Source organism: Eumetopias jubatus, unplaced genomic scaffold (genome assembly GCF_037043125.1).
Source record: "Eumetopias jubatus isolate StellerSeaLion01/CBP00866 unplaced genomic scaffold, mEumJub1_p1.0 scaffold_7, whole genome shotgun sequence".
NCBI lineage: Eukaryota > Metazoa > Chordata > Mammalia > Carnivora > Otariidae > Eumetopias > Eumetopias jubatus.
This window is the reverse complement of record NW_028274813.1, coordinates 9280455-9297182: the sequence shown is the minus strand read 5'-3', so window position 1 is coordinate 9297182 and position 16728 is coordinate 9280455. Positions and strand designations below refer to the sequence as shown.

The following is a 16728-nucleotide window of genomic DNA, read 5'->3' as shown; positions in this document are numbered from 1 at the left end:
AAGTTTTATGTGGTTCCATTGCAGTCAGAGCTGAGAACCAGTGGGCCAGACCACACAGGCCTGGTCTCTATCCTGGTCAGTGGGGAGATAGAGGGCGGTGGGCTCCCTGCTCCTGAGTGAGGGCATAGAGGGAGCCAGAGTGGGGCAGGAAGACCTGTAGGAGGCCATCTTCGCAGATGGGGGAGAACCGCCATGCTCCTGGCCTGTTGAGGGTGGGAACGGACCGGAGTGGGTGGTTCAGTACTTGCTGGGCTAGGTTTTCTGGAACATCCTCACTGTGTTTTTCATGTCCCCGCATCTTGCTCCGTATGCCCTTGCTCCCCATTGGTTCTGTACACCTGCCCGATAGCTTTCTGCCTCTGAGTCCACCCCACTTCCTCAGGGTCAGATGGATCAGCCATCCCAAAGCCCTGCAGGGAGCCAACTTTGGCAGAACCTGGGAGCCCACCTCCTTAAGAACCCTGAAATTTGAAAATTGCTTGAATTTTGATTGTATTTTGGCAGCTTCAGTCAGAATGTGAAGTACATGGAGTTCGAATCTCTGGTCAGAGAAACTCTGAGTTTAAAGTCCCTGCAGGTGATCTCTTTCAAACCTTGAATTTCATAATCAAAGGAGATGCTGAGCTCCTGAGAGTTCAGGGTGGGCCCCAGCTCTGGGCTTTCCTTCACATCCTGCTGATCTAGGGATTTTACCATGAATAGGCAAATGCTATGCTCTGCCTGATAGTCATTCTGGAGCTCTAGAGAGCTCACCTCCACTCCCAGGGCCAGAATTATCATAAGAGTGTCCCAAGGATAATCTTTTTGTAAATTTAAATCAATGCATTTTCACTTCCCTCTTTCAGACAGGTTTCCTGGTAGCTGCTTGCTCCAGGGGAGCCAGAAGGCTTATTGCTCCCAGGCAGGAGAGGCTTTGCAAAGGGGTTTTGAAAGCTCTGAGCAGAGAGGGTGTGCTAGGATTCCTTTATCTCCCTCATTAGCATACCAAGGGCAAAGCCGGGAGAGCGTCCTAGTACCCAGTGGCCTGTGTGGGAGGGGCCAGGCCCACAGGCTGAATGCAGTCAGGGAACGAGGATGGGCGGGGAAGGAGGACAAAGAAGGCAGGCGGCCCTGGAGATCTGTGGGAGAGAAGGAAGGAGGTGGGAGCGGGCGGAGGGCGAAGGGCGAAGGGGTCAGAAGCCGCTTTTCTGATTGCAATTCCTGGGCCCGAGGCTGGCAGAGGGATCAGCAAGGAGGTCAGGAAGAGGAGGCTGATCACTGTTCCCCCGGGTGCCCACCGTCAGAAAGGGGCCAAGAGGGTCACTTGAGGGGCACCCTCAGTTTTAGCTTTCTCCTCGGTGCACCACCAGGGGGCCTGTCTTGGGCAAGGCAAGGTGACACTCAGGGGTGACACAAGTCAGTGGGCTGGCTGGTGGAGGGCAGCCATAGGCAATGCAGGAGCCACCCTGACCTTGAACAAGGCCTGGCTTCCAGAAGCTTTGATGTTAGAGACCCTTGGCAGTCCATGAATGCCAGGGGCACCTCCATGGGCTCAGGATGGGTCAGGGCCTCTACCGCCCATCTCAGTCCACTCAGGCTGCTCGAACTGAATACTGGGGGGGGGGGGGTGCTTATCAACCACACAATTTGTTTCTCATGGATCAAGGTACCAGCAGGTTGGGTGTTCAGAGAGAGCCCACTTCTGGTTCAAGGTCTGCTGTCCTCCTGCTGTGTCCTCACAGGGCAGAAGGGGCCAGGGATCTCTCTGGGGTCCCTTCTATAAGGGCACTAATCCCATTTTTGAGAGCTCCAACCCTCATGACCTAATCACCTCCCCCAAGACCCCCACCTCCAAAACCCATCACACTGGGGATTAAGTTTCAGCATATGAATTTGAGGGGACTTGAGCGTTCAGTCTGTAACCCCCCCAACACCTCCGGGATGGTATGCTCCTCTCCCCCACTCACCAGCCATCACCTTAGGGAGCCTGCAAAGACAGAAAGGGGCCAGATAAGTGAACAGGTACCTAGGAAAGACTGGGACACTGGTTGAAGGCTCAGAGAGAAGGCTGTGAGAACTCCAAATAGGATCTGAATAATAGTTTGGCCTGCTAACCAGGGGATGGGGAGAGCTCCGGAGAAAAATTCAATTCATTCCACATTAAATAAGCAAAAGCACTTTTTTTCTCCTGCACAGTCTGATCATAATACAAATTACATTTATGACCCTCATTTAATAGCTACTGAAGGGAAGCAGAATTCACCCCCAAAATGTGCTTCCTTGGCTTAAGGATTTTTTTTTTTTTTTGAGCTGATTATTTTTGAGAACAGCAGATATAGAAGAAGTTCTGAAAACAGAATAGAAATTACCCTTTTGTTAAGGGGCATTTGCATCTCTAAAGGAAATCTGAAAGCTCCTTTTGGCAGTGTCTCCCTTGCCTTACCAGGAAGAGAAGCATGACTCTAAATTATGAGAAATTTATCAGTGGAAAAGGGACCAACCTGAATCACCAGGCTTTTTCTTTACCTCCCATACCTGTCCCCCACCCCCATCTCGCCCCCTCATATCTAACTTTTGTCTTTAGCTGAAGATGGTATTTAAGGTGGTGGCTTGGGCCATGTCAGGGAATTAGTGTCCCTGGGTCTCTCCCACAGATACGTGAGGCATACATGTGTATTAACTTCTCTTTGTTCTTCTCTTGTAAATCTGTCTTTCTATTCCAAGGCGTTTGAGCCAAGAACTCAGCAAGGTAGAGGGGAAATTGTTTTTCTTCCCCTACACTACCATGTATTGAGCATCTATTTTTGGCTGGACTCTGTGCTAGCATTTGGAAGTTAATGCAACACATGACACTGGCTTAAAAGTCACTGTTACTGACATTATCATTATCATTACGATGATGCTTTAATCCTCCTGACAGCTTTGCACGGTGGATATTGACCAGGAAAATATGCTCCAAGTGTCTTACCCAAGGTCATAGTGACTTACCCAAGGTCATACATTTTAACAAAAGTCAGGGTTAAAAACATTTATTTACCTTATTTTTTTTCACTTCAAAGATATATCATTTATCATTATTTTATGTACCACTAAGAAAGGAAAACATCTAGCAATGGAACTGTGACACAGGATTTCTGTAGCATTTAGAATTTTTTGGTAAACTTACCATAAAACCTCTTTTAAACTCGTTTAGGCATAGATTTTGACCATTTGTTACTCTTTTGCCTACATAGAAAGGAAAATGTACGTGAAATAAATTGGTTAGGTATTTCTAAAATGTCTTCACGTTCAGGCTTTAATTCCTTTAAATCACTTTTCAACTCAGAGTTATGGATCTCCTCTGTGCAAAGTGTGTTAGTGATGCAACATTTCCTTTTTTATGAAACTTTATATTTTGGAATAATTTCAAACTTAGAGAAAAGTTGTCAGAATAATACAAGGCGTTCCTTTATGTACTTCACCAGATCCCAAGATCTTTACATTTTATTACATTCTATTTACCATTACCTACATGTGCGCACATGTGTGTGTGTATGTCTTTCTATGTACAGATGTTCCCCAAATTACAATGGTTCATATTAACGGTTTTTCAACTTTACGATGGTGCTCAGTAGGAACCATACCTCAAATTTTGAATTCTGATCTTTTGCAGGTTAGGGAAATGCGGTATAATCCTCTCTCATGATGCTAGGCAGGGGCAGTGAGCCACAGCCCCCGTCGCAGGGTCCTGCAATCACAGGGTCAACCGCTCCACCAACAACCATTCCGCACCCATACAACCATTCTGTTGTTCACTTTGAGTATAGTGTTCAATCAATTACATGGGTTATTCAATACTTCATTACAAAATAGGCTTTGTGTTAGATGATTTTGCCCAACTGCAGGCTAATGTAAGTGTTCTGAGCATGTGTAAGGTAGGCTAGGCTAGGCTGTGATGTTTGGTAGGTTTAGGTATTAAGTGCATTTTCGACTTAATGGTATTTTCAACTTACAATGGATTTATTGAGAGGTAACAGCACTGTTAGTTGAGGAAGATCCATACATTATTTTTTTCTGAACCAGTTGAGATTAAGTCGCAGATATGATGTCCCTTTACCTTTAAATACTTCAGTGCATATTCCCCCCGAAAGAGAGGATATCTTCTAATTTAACCACAGAACAATGATTGAAGCAATGAATAAAGAAAATTAACATTGATATAATTCTGTTACCTAACTTACAGACCTTACTCACATTTCCCCATTTTATCAATAAAGTCTTTCATAACAAAAGAAAACATATATATATAAAGTAAAATATTTATTTAAAAAATATGTATTTTTTGGTCCAGAATCCAATTCAGAATCATGCACTACACTGAGCTGCTGTGCCTCTTGGGACTTGTAATCTGGAACATTCCTCAGACTTCCTGTGCCTTCCACATCTTGATATTTTTTTTTCACATCTTGATATTTTTGAAGAGTACAGACTAGTCATTTTGTATAATATCCCTCAATTCACATTCATCTGGTATTTCTTCATGATTAGATTCAAATTACACATTTTTGGTGTGGATACCACAGAAGTGATGCTATGTTCTTCTCAGCACATTGTTATCAGGAGACACAAGTTGTCCATTTGCCCCACTTGGGGTAATGCTAATTTTGATCACATGCCAAGGTGATGTCTGCTGTCAAGTAATTATTTTCCCCTCCGTAATTAATAAACATATCCTGCTTTTCTTCAAATGTTCACCCCTTAGTTTTGTCTTCCATTGATGAGCCTTCCCTAAGTCCACTGTGACTGTGATGGATGATACATAGTGAGATGCGCCATATTGGTTTCTTAAGATGCTATAACAAACTACCACAAACTTAGTGGCCTAAACAAAATGAATTTATTATCTTACACCTCTGGAGGTCAGAAGTCTGAAAACAGTCTCACTGGGCTAGCAACAAGGTGTCAGCAGGGCCGTGTTCCTTGGGGCAGCTCTAGGGAGGACTTTGTTACCTTGCTTTTTCCCGTTCTAGAGACTGGCCATATTCCTTGACTCATGACCACAACACCCCGACCTCCGCTTCTGTGGTTGTAGCTGCTTCTCTCATTCTGACCTTCCTGCCTCCCTTTCATACTTATGGATGCTTGTGATTACATTGAGCTCACCCAGACCATCCAGATAATCTTCCCATCTCAAGATCCTTAGCTTAATCATAACTGCAAAGTTCCTTTTGCCATGGAAGGCAACATATTCTCAGATTCCAGAATTTCTTAAGAGTGTTCCACTGTTGTCTAAGGGATTTGCTTCTGAGCCTCTCGTTCACATTCTGTAAGCTTTGACCTGCACAAGCAGGAGTGGCAAATGCCACTGGCCACAGGGATTGTAAGATGCATGTTGATCTCAGAGATACTGAAATGTAAAGATAGTGCCTGGTCCATGTACTGAGGATGCTGCGAGTCCGTCTCCCATTGATATCTTGAATGCCATGGTTTGTTAAACCTTCAGCAATGTGTCTGAGCACCTCCTAGGTGTCAGCAATTGTCCTGTCTGTTGGGTGTGCAGAGATCAGACCCACAAGACCCCTGCCTTGGGCTGGGGGTTGGGGGAATCCATCTGCCCTACACTGGGAGATACAAAGATAAAAGTCAAATTAGAAGTGATTTGGCAAAGAGGATTGGCCTGGGAAGAATGAACTGAACATCAGATTTCCTTATTGGGCTGGGGTAGGGGATGCTCAACTGGGAGTGGCTCTGCAAATCTCTGGACAGGTGGGCAGAGTCAGGGGAGCCCCAGACAGGCCAGTGTTCAAACTCTAGTTTAAACAGCAGAGCCCCAAGCTTAGCTATTGAACAGCCATCCTGCTTGGTAGAAGAGATTCTTGCAAATATAAAATATTCCTTCCAATCCCCAGAATTGTCTGTGATTCTCTCTCCTCTTGCTAAAAATAGTTTAAATTAATTACTAATAAATAACAGTAATACTCCTAGTATTCTAACCCCCCATTAACCAGTCCGCTGACCATAGCCATCTCTGCTAACCCAGGACATCTCCTGGATTGTGTGTTTTGTGTATTTGTGTGCATGTGTGTTTATGTGCTTGGCAGGGTGACTGGGGATTGGAAGCAAGACATAGTGTCAGGGCCAGTAAACCTTCTCCCTTCTTAGTCTTGGGAGCCAGATGGACCCTAGTCCACATCCTGCCTCTACCACATTCTGTATGAGGGCCTGCGGACCCCAAATCACAGGCTGCTTCCCCTCTTCCTGGAGGAGTTTTACAATCGGTTCCTAGTCTGAGAGGGGGCGAGGAAAGCTTAGATGCAGATGTATACAGTCACTGCCCCAGATTTCCAGGGCCTACTGTGTGTCAAACTCCACAATGCATTTAGGATATCAGAGGAAATAAAACAAAATCGGTCCTGCCTTTGCTGAGCCCAGAGTGGGAGGTCAGAGAGTGAGGTCGGAAAGACAGTGAATTCAGGGGAGGGCCTGACATGGCGTGGGGGATGGGCGAGCTGGCAGGTCTGAATGAAGACCCAGGGCCCAGTGCATAGAAGAGGTACACAGCAAGCGGCAAGAGGGGCCCAGGAGCCTTTGTCTCAGACCTGAGGTTCCTCGACTGGGGCTGCACCTGTGTGGTTTACGACAGAAGCCCGCTCTCGAGAATGACATCTCAGACCAGAGCGAGGAGGCCACGGTGCTGTGCGGCCACTCACAGGGTGTCAGGACCACCTTGCCCAAACGATGGCTTCGAAAGTCTAGTGAATGAGCTCCGGACCGAGTGTGACCGAATCCGCCTCCCCAACCGTCAGGCTTTCTCTGGGAGGGCACAGAGTCGGGCGACTCTCACCTCACGGCCAATGTCATCGGGATTGGAGGCCAGTGCGGCTAGCATCCTGCCCAGAACCCACTGCAGGGACGCTGGCTGCAGGCATTTAAAAATCTGTGGGTACAAAAAGAGGTGGCTGGTCTTCCAACGCAATCTAACTGTGGATAAATTGAACCCCGCAACTACCGTGGTCCGCTAATGAGAGCAGTGAATCGCCTCTGAGAAACCAGTTACAGTTCTGGAATAGCATCCTGGACATGAACTCCAAACCAGATAAACCCAGGGACAGCCTAACGGAGTTTGACACCTGATCCGGTCCCCGCGGCAACCTGAGCGAACGCGGATGGAGCGCCCCCTAGAGGTCGAGTGGGGCTGTGGGCCTCAAGACAGGATGCTGGGTCAGACCTCCAGGGGCTGGTTACTTGGACCCTTTGCAGCCAGCCCAGCCCAGCCCGGAATGGCTTTCTTTTCTTCCAGCGCTTCCCTGGGCCACACTCCCTCGAATCTCCTTGTCCCCCTCCCATCAATCTCATAGCAAACCCCATGACTTTTTTGGTATTAAGTCCAGCCCAGTCCAATTTATTTTTTATTTTTTTTTCAGCCCAGTCCCATTTCAAATGTCATCCTCATCTCTAGTTTCCTGCTTGCTTAGGCCCGGGATGCTTTGGGTGGTGGCCTGTGCACCAAGGGTAGATCTGGGGGTTTCCTGACACTGGAATGAAAGCTACTAGTCTTGGAATTGGACGCTCAGCCCTGGAACTTACCAGTTGTGTTACTTTGGTAGCTCAACCTCTCTGTTCCTCAAAACCCTCTTGTGAAAGAAAAGGAAAGTATTAGTGTTCCGTCCACACCCTGGAGCTGTGGGGAGATGGAGGTTGGTATCAGGTTCACACATCACACGAGAGTGGTTCTCATGCCTGTTCCTCATTCTGCTGTGGGTTCATGTTGCCTCCTCATCAGAGTCCTGTCTCCTTGGCTGACAAGTGCCCCAACCTTCCTGCTTTCCCTCTCACCCCACCGACCAAGCAGCACAACGGTTACCGTCATGATGCTGGGGTCAGGCTGCTTTGATTCATCGCCCCGCTGTGCCGTTCTGTCACTCAGCTGCCCTGTGCCTGAATCTTCCCCTCTGTAAAGTGGGAGAAGAGCAGTTTCTCTCCCGTGGTCTGTGGTGGTTCTGCATAAGTGCCCGGGATGTAGTAACAACTGTGAGAATTCTACCTCTTACTATCACCAAGACGTGGATTTCTAGCAACAAGGATTTATTAAATTTTTTTAACTAAATTTTTAATTTTAATTCCAGCATAGTTAACATGCAGCGTTATATTAGTTTCAAGATATCACAATTCAACAATTCTGTACATGACTCAGCGCTCAGTAAGTGTGCTCTTCTTCCCCATCCCTATTTCATCCGTTTCCCCCCCACCCCAGCTCCCCTCTGGGAACCACCAGTTTGTTCTCTAGAGTTAAGAGTCTGTATCTTGGTTTGCCTCTGTCTCTCTCTCTTTTTTCCCTTTGCTCATTTGTTTTGTTCCCTAAATTCCACAAGTGAATGTAAGAAAGTGGTCCAGTTGCATTTTTTTTTTTTTTTTGCATGTGGCTGTCCAGTTTTCCCAACACCACTTGTTGAAGAGACTTTTTTTTCCCATTGAATATTCTTTCTTGCTTTGTTGAAGATTGGTTGATCGTACAACTGTAGGTTTATTTCTGGGTTTTCTATTCTGTTCTATCAATCTATGTGTCTATTTCTGTGCTGTTTTGATGACTACAGCTTTGTAATATAACTTGAAGCTTGGAATCGTGATACGTCCAGCTTTGGTTTTCTTTTTCCAGATTGCTTTAGCAATTCAGAGTCTTTTGTGGCTCCATACTAATTTTAGGATTGCTCGTTCCAGTTCTGTGAAAACTGCCGTGTGTGAAGGTGGGTGGGTGAGGGCAGGGAGTGGGTGGGCTGGCGCTAGAGGCATGTGAAGCAGGAGGGAAGGGTGGAGGAGCACAGATGGAGGGGAGCAGTGAGGCTGGATGAGGTAGGAGGGTGCCCTCAGGGTCCAGATCAGAGCTATGGTGATGGCACCTGGGGGCCGGTGGGCAGATTTGAGAAGTCTGTGAGGGAGAAGTGTCAGCTTTGGTCATGGAGAGGAAGGGGGGGACATCGTGGGCAGGGAGGGGCAGGACGGGGGTGGCAGGATGAATGGGGGGTTTCTGGCTCAGTTTTCGGTCGCCTGGTCTCCTGTCATGCACTGAAGTTGGGACCTCTGGGGGCTGAGCAGGAGGGCTGGGAGGAGGATGTAGAGGAAGGCGGTGAGCTTGATTTGCAACATGCTTGAGGTGCTTGTGGGGCACCCAGGTAGCACTGTCCGGCAGGCAGGTGGGCATCTAGGGGTCCAGGTGGGTTTGGCTGACATCAGCACATAGAGGGTACCGGGCCACTGGGTGAGTCACCAGGGAGAGTGTGTGAGAGGCAAGGGGGAGAAGCATCCCGGGACAGAGCCTAGAGGGCCCCAGACATTTGAGGGCATGGACCAAGAGGATACAGTGGACCCTCCTTCCTGGGCATTTGAAGTTTAACAGAGGGCAACGCTTTCATCAAAAGGAGTAAATCCTGCATGGGGGACCCATGACCAGGTAAACAGATGAGGGGTGAACTTGGTGGGGAGACAGGAGCAGGGGATCTGGCCCTTCAAGCTCCCTTCACGTCCCACCCAAGTGGCTATCAGTTCAGAAGCCCCATCCCCAGGGCAACCGACGTCAACAGGAATTTAATTTAGGTGAAGCCCGGCCCAAGTGGCCTCAGTGGACCCTGGAAGGGTTCCAGCAACAGGAACCCCAGAAGACAGCTGAGGCATCGGCTTCCTGCTCGTCACTTACCCCCGGCTCCCCTCCGATCAGCGGCACGTGTCAGTTCAGCTCTGTCTCGGCTGAGTCCACCTTCTGAGTCTTTCAGGGAGGTCGCTGCCTGCGTGGTGCTGCAGAAGATTCGGGAACAGCCAGAGTTGTGCTGAGCCCACCCGACCAGCCTGCGGGAGCTCGTGGTGGAAGTTTTAGGGATTTGGCAAGCTGATTATTCACAGAGCCATTATTAAAAATTAAATTACGTAAACGTATGATTAAGTACGTTCTTTTAAAAGCAAACTCATATACATTCAAAACTCATTGCTTCCTATTCACTTCATGTTAACTATTTCCCTGTGCTCTTGAGGGGATGCATATCGATTGTATCTAGACGTAGAAATATTGTACAGGGGATGTAACCACACATCTCTTCCCAACTCGGTTCAGGGTGACACGTTGCTTGCTTGAACTCAGTTGTGCTGGGCGTATGGACACCGTAAATGTTGGCGAGAAAACAAATGACGGCCCTACCCTCTTCCCTGCCCCTCTGCCCAGCACCACTGCTTATAAAGGTTTGTCCAGAGGAGGAAATGTAGCATATATTCCTAGGCATTCATGCGCTTTCTATTAAAATGTTAACAAAGAAACATTTATCTAAGATGACTTCTAATCACTACTTATAAATAAAATAATGAAAGAAGATTTAGGGACGCCTGGGTGGCTTAGTTGGTTAAGCATCTGCCTTCGGCTCAGGTCATGATCCCAGGGTCCTGGGATCGAGTCCTGCATCAAGTTCCTTGCTCAGCGGGGAGTCTACTTCTCCCCTGTCTGCCACTCCCCCTGCTTGTGCTCGCTCTCTTCCTGATAAATAAATAAAATCTTTTTAAAAATAAATAAACAGGGGCACCTGGGTGGCTCAGTCATTAAGCGTCTGCCTTTGGCTCAGGTCATGATCCCAGGGTCCTGGGATCAAGTCCTATATCGGGCTCCCTGCTCGGCGGGAAGCCTGCCTCTCCCTCTCCCACTCCCCCTGCTTGTGTTCCCTCTCTAGCTGTCTCTCTCTGTCAGATAAATAAATAACATCTTTAAAAAAATAAATAAAATAATGAAAGATTTAAAGAAATATTATCATCCTGGCAGCATCCAATACCTTTTCGTGTCTTTGAACATTACTGATCTTTTAAAGCCTTTCTGGGTCTCTCTCTCTCTCAGAGGAAGTCAACCGACATACATCTGAACCTAGAGTTCTAGCCTGATCTGTGCCGTGGACTCCAGGGCTGAGACTTCAGTCTCTTCTCAGAATCAGTGTTTTACATGCATACTATAAACAGCATTGAATTCTAAAAGAAAGCAATTATAATGAGATAAAATTATCAAATTATAAAAATATCTGACACAGTCATTAATATGTGCTTCTTCTTAGCATGTTAAATCACCAGCTCTAGCAATGGAACCTAATAACAATTGTAATTTCAAACTGGAGCTTAGTGGGCATGATATTGAGAGATATCTAGCAGCCACTGTAATGTGACATGGAATCTGTGATTTCTACTGATAACAAATTCAGTCAGTGATCGTACTACCCCATGTGGCTGCCTTTTATTCTTAATCGAAAAAAATTGCTAAATTCTGATGAGGGATTAGAGAAAATAAATGTGATTTTTTTTTTTTTCCCATCCAAGTTCACAGGCAACGCTGAATTCTGTCCGGGTTCAAACCATTGCATCTGAGCCTTGTAGAACCTCAGATGTTTTCTGCAGAGCAGCAGGGCCCTGCTCGGATCTCTACCGTGTGCCTGGGCATCGGGGCCCCGAGTCCTCTGGAGGAGGAGGCCTGCAGATTGCGGGCGGGAGCTCAGTTGGGCCAGAGCCAACATCTGCCTTGGAGTAGGTTCTCTCTCTGCCCTTTGGTCTCGACTCTGCCTTCTGGAAGCACACGGGACAGATCTAAGCCATATCCCCATGAGTGTCCCTCAAATCAGCTGCGTCAGCTGGTGAGTCCTAACCAAGCTGTTTCCTGTCTTGTACTTCGGGACAGAATTGAGCTCATGTCAGACCGTTAAAATGGCCTTTTTTAAAGTGTATCTTCCAGAAACTACTTATTAGTTAAAGTCCAAGTAATACAGTGGTAGAAAGACAGGGGGCCTTCTAGGCTCTGAAATTCAACTTCTCTGCAGTACGTGGAGGACCCACCCTGGGCCCGGCTCTGTGCCAGGCGTTGGGGTTGCAAGGACAGCAGGCTCCCGGGTTGGCCCTGTCTCCAAGCACCTTGAGGCTGGCTGAGAGAGAACACCTGCCTTTGCTAGCCAGGTTTATAGCTGGGCCCAGGGTAGCCTCACCTCCCCATTACATACGCACTGAAAATGGAGAAACCCTTCCCCTTGCTGTTTGCACAGAGCTGATAATTAAGTCGCCTTCCCCGTCTGCAGAGCAAGGGTGTAATGTCAAGCTCCGTGGAAGGAGGAAGGAGGAAGACTCAGTGCTGAATCTGAGACATCCAGCTCAATTCAGTGAACTCGGGTGGAGGCCTGCTAAGCGCCAGGCTGCAACTCCATGCCCGGGGAGCCTACCGTTCATTCATTTCCAAACATTAGGTTAGGACGCAGTCAAGTAAGAACCACGGTAAGTATAATTCCAGGTCAGATGGGAGAATCACCAGAGGAGACAAGGGGACACCTGCCGGTGCAGGTTGGAGGAAGGGAGCCGGCTCCTGAAGCTGGAAGGAGCAAAGGGCCTCCTAGAGGAGGTGGCATTAGCTATGGGTCTGGAGGGACTTTGAAGGCAGAGACGGGGACGGGGGTGAAGAAGCCCCTGCAGGAAACAGTCACCTGTGTATCCAGTACTGTTGGGTTTCCTGGTACAGCAGAGCTCCCCCGCCTTTGAACATCGACTTTAGGAATTGATGTGAGAATCACTCACTCCTCAAACACCCTTTGGACAGGTGCCGCGTCCCCCGCGCTGGGCTGACCGCCGGGAGCCCTACCGTGTGGTTGTCAATCCACAGTCTAGTGGGAGGGACGAACGAGACAGAATGACCAGGTGTGCTCATGAAGGCAATAGGATCCACAAATGTGCGCCTGGTCTTCCCCCTCTCCCCCATCCCCACTCCCATGGAGGACGGTTCCCTGCCCTACCCAAGACCAAACCCTCTGCTTCTGCTCTGGATCCTGCCCCTTGGGCCTTTTTAGAGACCTGCCTCATACAGGTACCCTGCATCTCCCTGAATACTTAACTTCACCATCTCGACTGGCCGGTCCCATGAGGTTAGAAACCTGCTCTGACATCATAAAAAAACACAAAGAAACCCTCCCTTGACACAACTCTCTCCATTCTCTGCCCCTGCTCACTATAGAGCTTCTCGAACCAGTGGCCTGAGGTTGCTGTGTCCACTTGCCCTTTCCACCCCTCCGGCCGACATCCACGTGTCTTCGATCACTGGCATTCCCCTGCACGTGCTCCTGACGAGGGCAGCCATGACTCCTGTGTTGCCAAATCCCATAAGAATTTCTGTGTTTAGAATTTTCCATGTCTCAGCAGCATCTGACACAGTGAAGCATGCCTTCTCCCTCCTTGAATGTCTTCTTTCTCTTGGCTTCCATGCTTTCTCGCTTCCCGTCCTCACTGTGGGCTCCTTCGGTAGCCCCCCCACCCCCACCCCCTGCTTCACTTCCTGTGGCCGAGGCCCCGGGACTCAGTCCTCGGTCCCAACTGTCCTCTGCACGCTCCCCGGCCGGCCCAGCCACCCCCGTGCTGTGCCATCCCCTTTGTAGGCCAACAGCCCCCCATCTCTGCCTCCTGCCCTTGACCTCTCTTTTGAACTTCATACGTGTGCCCCCAGTCGTGCACACGACAGTTGCACAAGGAAGTCCAACAACAGCTCAAAGTCCACTAGCCCAAAGCAGGACTTCGAGTTCCCACTGCCGGACCAGCTCCTCCGGTATCTTTCCTTAGGCAGCCTCCGTCAAGCTGAAGGTGACGTTGGGAGTTACTCTTGGTTTCTCTTTCTCCCTCACCCACCCCTCACGTCCAAGCCTCAGCAAGTCCTAGAGACTCTACCTTCAAAATGCATCCCTGTGCAACCGATTTCTCTCCATTTCCTCCTCAGGCTGCACACGCCGAGCCGATCCGATCTCCCGCCGGTTTACCAGCCGATCCGATCTCCCGCCGGTTGGTTTACCAGCGGCACCTGTCACCTGCTCTACTCCCACTCTTGGTCCCCAGTATGACCTCAGCCCCACCCAGCAGCCAGAGAGGCTTCCCCCAAAATGTAAATCAGACCATGTCACAACACCGTCCCCTCCCCTCCACTTAAAACCTTCTAGTATTTCTAACCACATGTAGAACACATTTCAGCCCCCAGTCCTGGGGGTAAGAAACCCTGCGCATTCCGAGACTGGCCTACCTCTGTGCCCTGGTCACACGCACGCTCCTCTTCCCCGGCTCCCTGGAGCGCCCTGCTTTCCTCTCTCGGCCTCTGTCCTGTGGAGCTCTTTCCCACCTCCGGGCCTTTGCCTCGTCTGTTCCTTTTGTCTGGAACGCTCACGTGGCCTGCTCCTTCCTCTTGGCTTGCTATCACAGGACCACATTTGGGTTCTTTGCGTCCTCTGTATGATGATGATTACTCTGATCTTTTCTTTGGCTTGTTTATTTGTATATTTGCCTTTTTCCACTAGAATACAGTTTCTGTGAGAACACAGAGCTTGCCAGTTTGGGTACAACGAAATTCCCAGCACCTTGCACCATGCCTGGCCTAGAGTGGACATTTAGTAGGTGTATGTGGAATGAGGAAATGAATAACATAATGAGTGCCCTTGCAAATGCATCTCTGAAAGCTTCTGTGGTCGGCAGTCAGATGAGACACTGGAAAAGATGATGTGTAAAGTTTTAGCCATGGGGATCACAGAGGCCACTGTGAGAACGGGCCCAGCCAGAGCGGGCTGTCACAACAGCCTGATGGTTCTCAGGGACGGTGGCCTGCCTTCGTGTCCACTCCACGGGGACTCATTGAAGAATGTAGTGCATGGGCAAGGTGGCCTCAGTGCAATTGTGGGGTGATGGATTTTGGCGCCCAGCTGCTGGGACCCTCCCTGGTGAGTTAAGCTTCCTGTAGCTGGAGATCTGTGAGGGCCTTTCTCCTGTGCCATCCATTATCAGCCAACCCTGCAGCTGACACAGGTGTATGAGAAAGATCAGCTAAGCCACCAAGACGGGAAGAACTGCCAAGCCAACTCACAGACTCATGAGCTAAATATAATTCTTAAGCTATCAAGTTTTGGGACAGTGTCTTTCACAGCACAAGGTAACTGATAACATCTCTTTGATGATTCCTTAATCCCTGGGAAGCTTGAAAGCACTTAATACATCCTGCCAAATCACTTGTCAGGAAGGCTGTATCCCTTTACACATCCCCTGGCAATATACAAGACTGCCCATTTCATTCCATCTTCCCCAACACTAGGTATTATTCTAAAAGGCATTTGCAAACGTGACATGTGAAAAGGGGCAGGTGTGTGGTTCCAAATGCATTTCTTTGACTATTCCAGAGATTGATTCTTTTTCCAAATTTATTGGCCGTTAGTGAGGTGTCTCTTCTTAAGCTTTTTAAAATCCAAGTTATAGGTGTAATTCCTGAATCCCGTGTCCCCCCTCTCGGGGTGGCAGCCCAGAGTGACTGCCCTGTGCTTCTGTCTGCTTCCAAGGCAGTGCCCTCATTTCTCCGGCAATTATCAGCTGGTTATCTCCCTAATGCACCCTCTCCGCACTTCCGTGGTTAACCCCGTGGCTGGAGGGCTGCCCAAGGACACTTTTATAGCCTGGTGTGCTCTCCTTCGTTAAGTCACAGCTACGACCACAGCGGGGACCCCCCGCCAGTCAATCGGGAGCGGCCGTGTGGAGAGGTGGCTGCAGCCGGGGGTCGGCTGGGCAGGGCGGGGAGAGGGCATGTGGCTCCCCTGCGTGTGACCTGTGTGGAGGGCGGCGGCCGGGGGCCCATGCCGCTGGGGAGCACTGCAAATGCGGGCAGTCTGGACTGAGGCCCGCAGCGGTTAAATTCCATAATTTAGCAATAGCAATGACCTGCTGAAGTGCTATTTTATTTATTTATTTATTTATTTTTAAAGATTTTATTTATTTACTTGACAGAGAGAGAGACAGCGAGAGAGGGAACACAAGCAGGGGGAGTGGGAGAGGGAGAAGCAGACTCCCCGCTGAGCAGGGAGCCCGATGTGGAGCTTGATCCCAGGACCCTGGGATCATGACCTGAGCCGAAGGCAGTCGCTTAAGGACTGAGCCACCCAGGCGCCCCGAAGTGCTATTTTAAATACATTAGGTTAAACAAAATATATTATCAAGATTAATGTCACCTGTTTCTGTTCCCTTTTCCTAATGTGAATACTAGACAAATGGGAGTTATGCGCGTGGCTTGCATTATGTGTCAGGTGGAGGGTGCTGGTCTAAGGGCTCGCAGGGAATGAGTGGCAGCGGGGTGAGAGTGTGTGCGTGTGTGTGAGTGTGCATGTGTGTGCATTTCTGTGAGTGTGTGCAAGTGTGTGTGAGCGCGTGTGCACGAGTGCTTGAGCGTGCGTATGTGTGAGCATGTCTATGTGTGAGTGTATACACGTGTGCGTGTATATGTGAACATGTGTCTCTGTGAGTGTGTGAGTGCATGGGCATGCATGTATGACTGTGTGTGTGTGTGAGCATGTGTCTGTATGTGTGAGTGCATGTGCACACATGTATGTGAGTATATGTGTGGGCACACGTCTGTGTGCGTGAGTGCATGTGCGTATGTGTATGAGTGTGTATGCATGTGCATGTGCGTGAATGTGTGCGTATATGAGGCCATGTAGGGGTGGGGCAGGAGGGCTGACTTATGCACTCACAGTCTGACCCAGATCAAAGCCTGGGACATTGTAGTCTCACCACCTTACGCTCTGGCACCTACTACAGGTCGGGCACCCCGCGTACACAATCTCATTACATCTGCAGGAAAACCCGATGATCAGGGAAGTGCCATCCTGGCCCGCACAGGGTCAGAGGGCTAAAGGACTGGTCAAGCCACACGTTAGGAAGTGACAGTAGCGGGATGGCGAGTGGTGGCACTCCAAGCCCCTGTTC

General features: G+C 49.0%; 1 long non-coding RNA gene across 2 annotated transcripts; it reads right to left on the bottom strand.

Moving 5' to 3' along the window:
• Positions 1 to 3658: 3658 nt before the first annotated feature.
• LOC114207038 (uncharacterized) lies at positions 3659 to 10816 on the bottom strand. 2 transcript variants are annotated; one of them, XR_015768627.1, is made up of 5 exons: positions 10764 to 10816; positions 9650 to 9747; positions 7546 to 7639; positions 6803 to 6895; positions 3659 to 5579 (listed from the first exon to the last, which is right to left on the bottom strand). It is a non-coding gene; the product is annotated as an uncharacterized LOC114207038 (long non-coding RNA). The 2 variants fall into 2 exon arrangements; XR_003608778.2 differs by lacking the exon at positions 10764 to 10816 and having other exon boundaries at positions 9650 to 9829.
• Positions 10817 to 16728: the final 5912 nt, after the last annotated feature.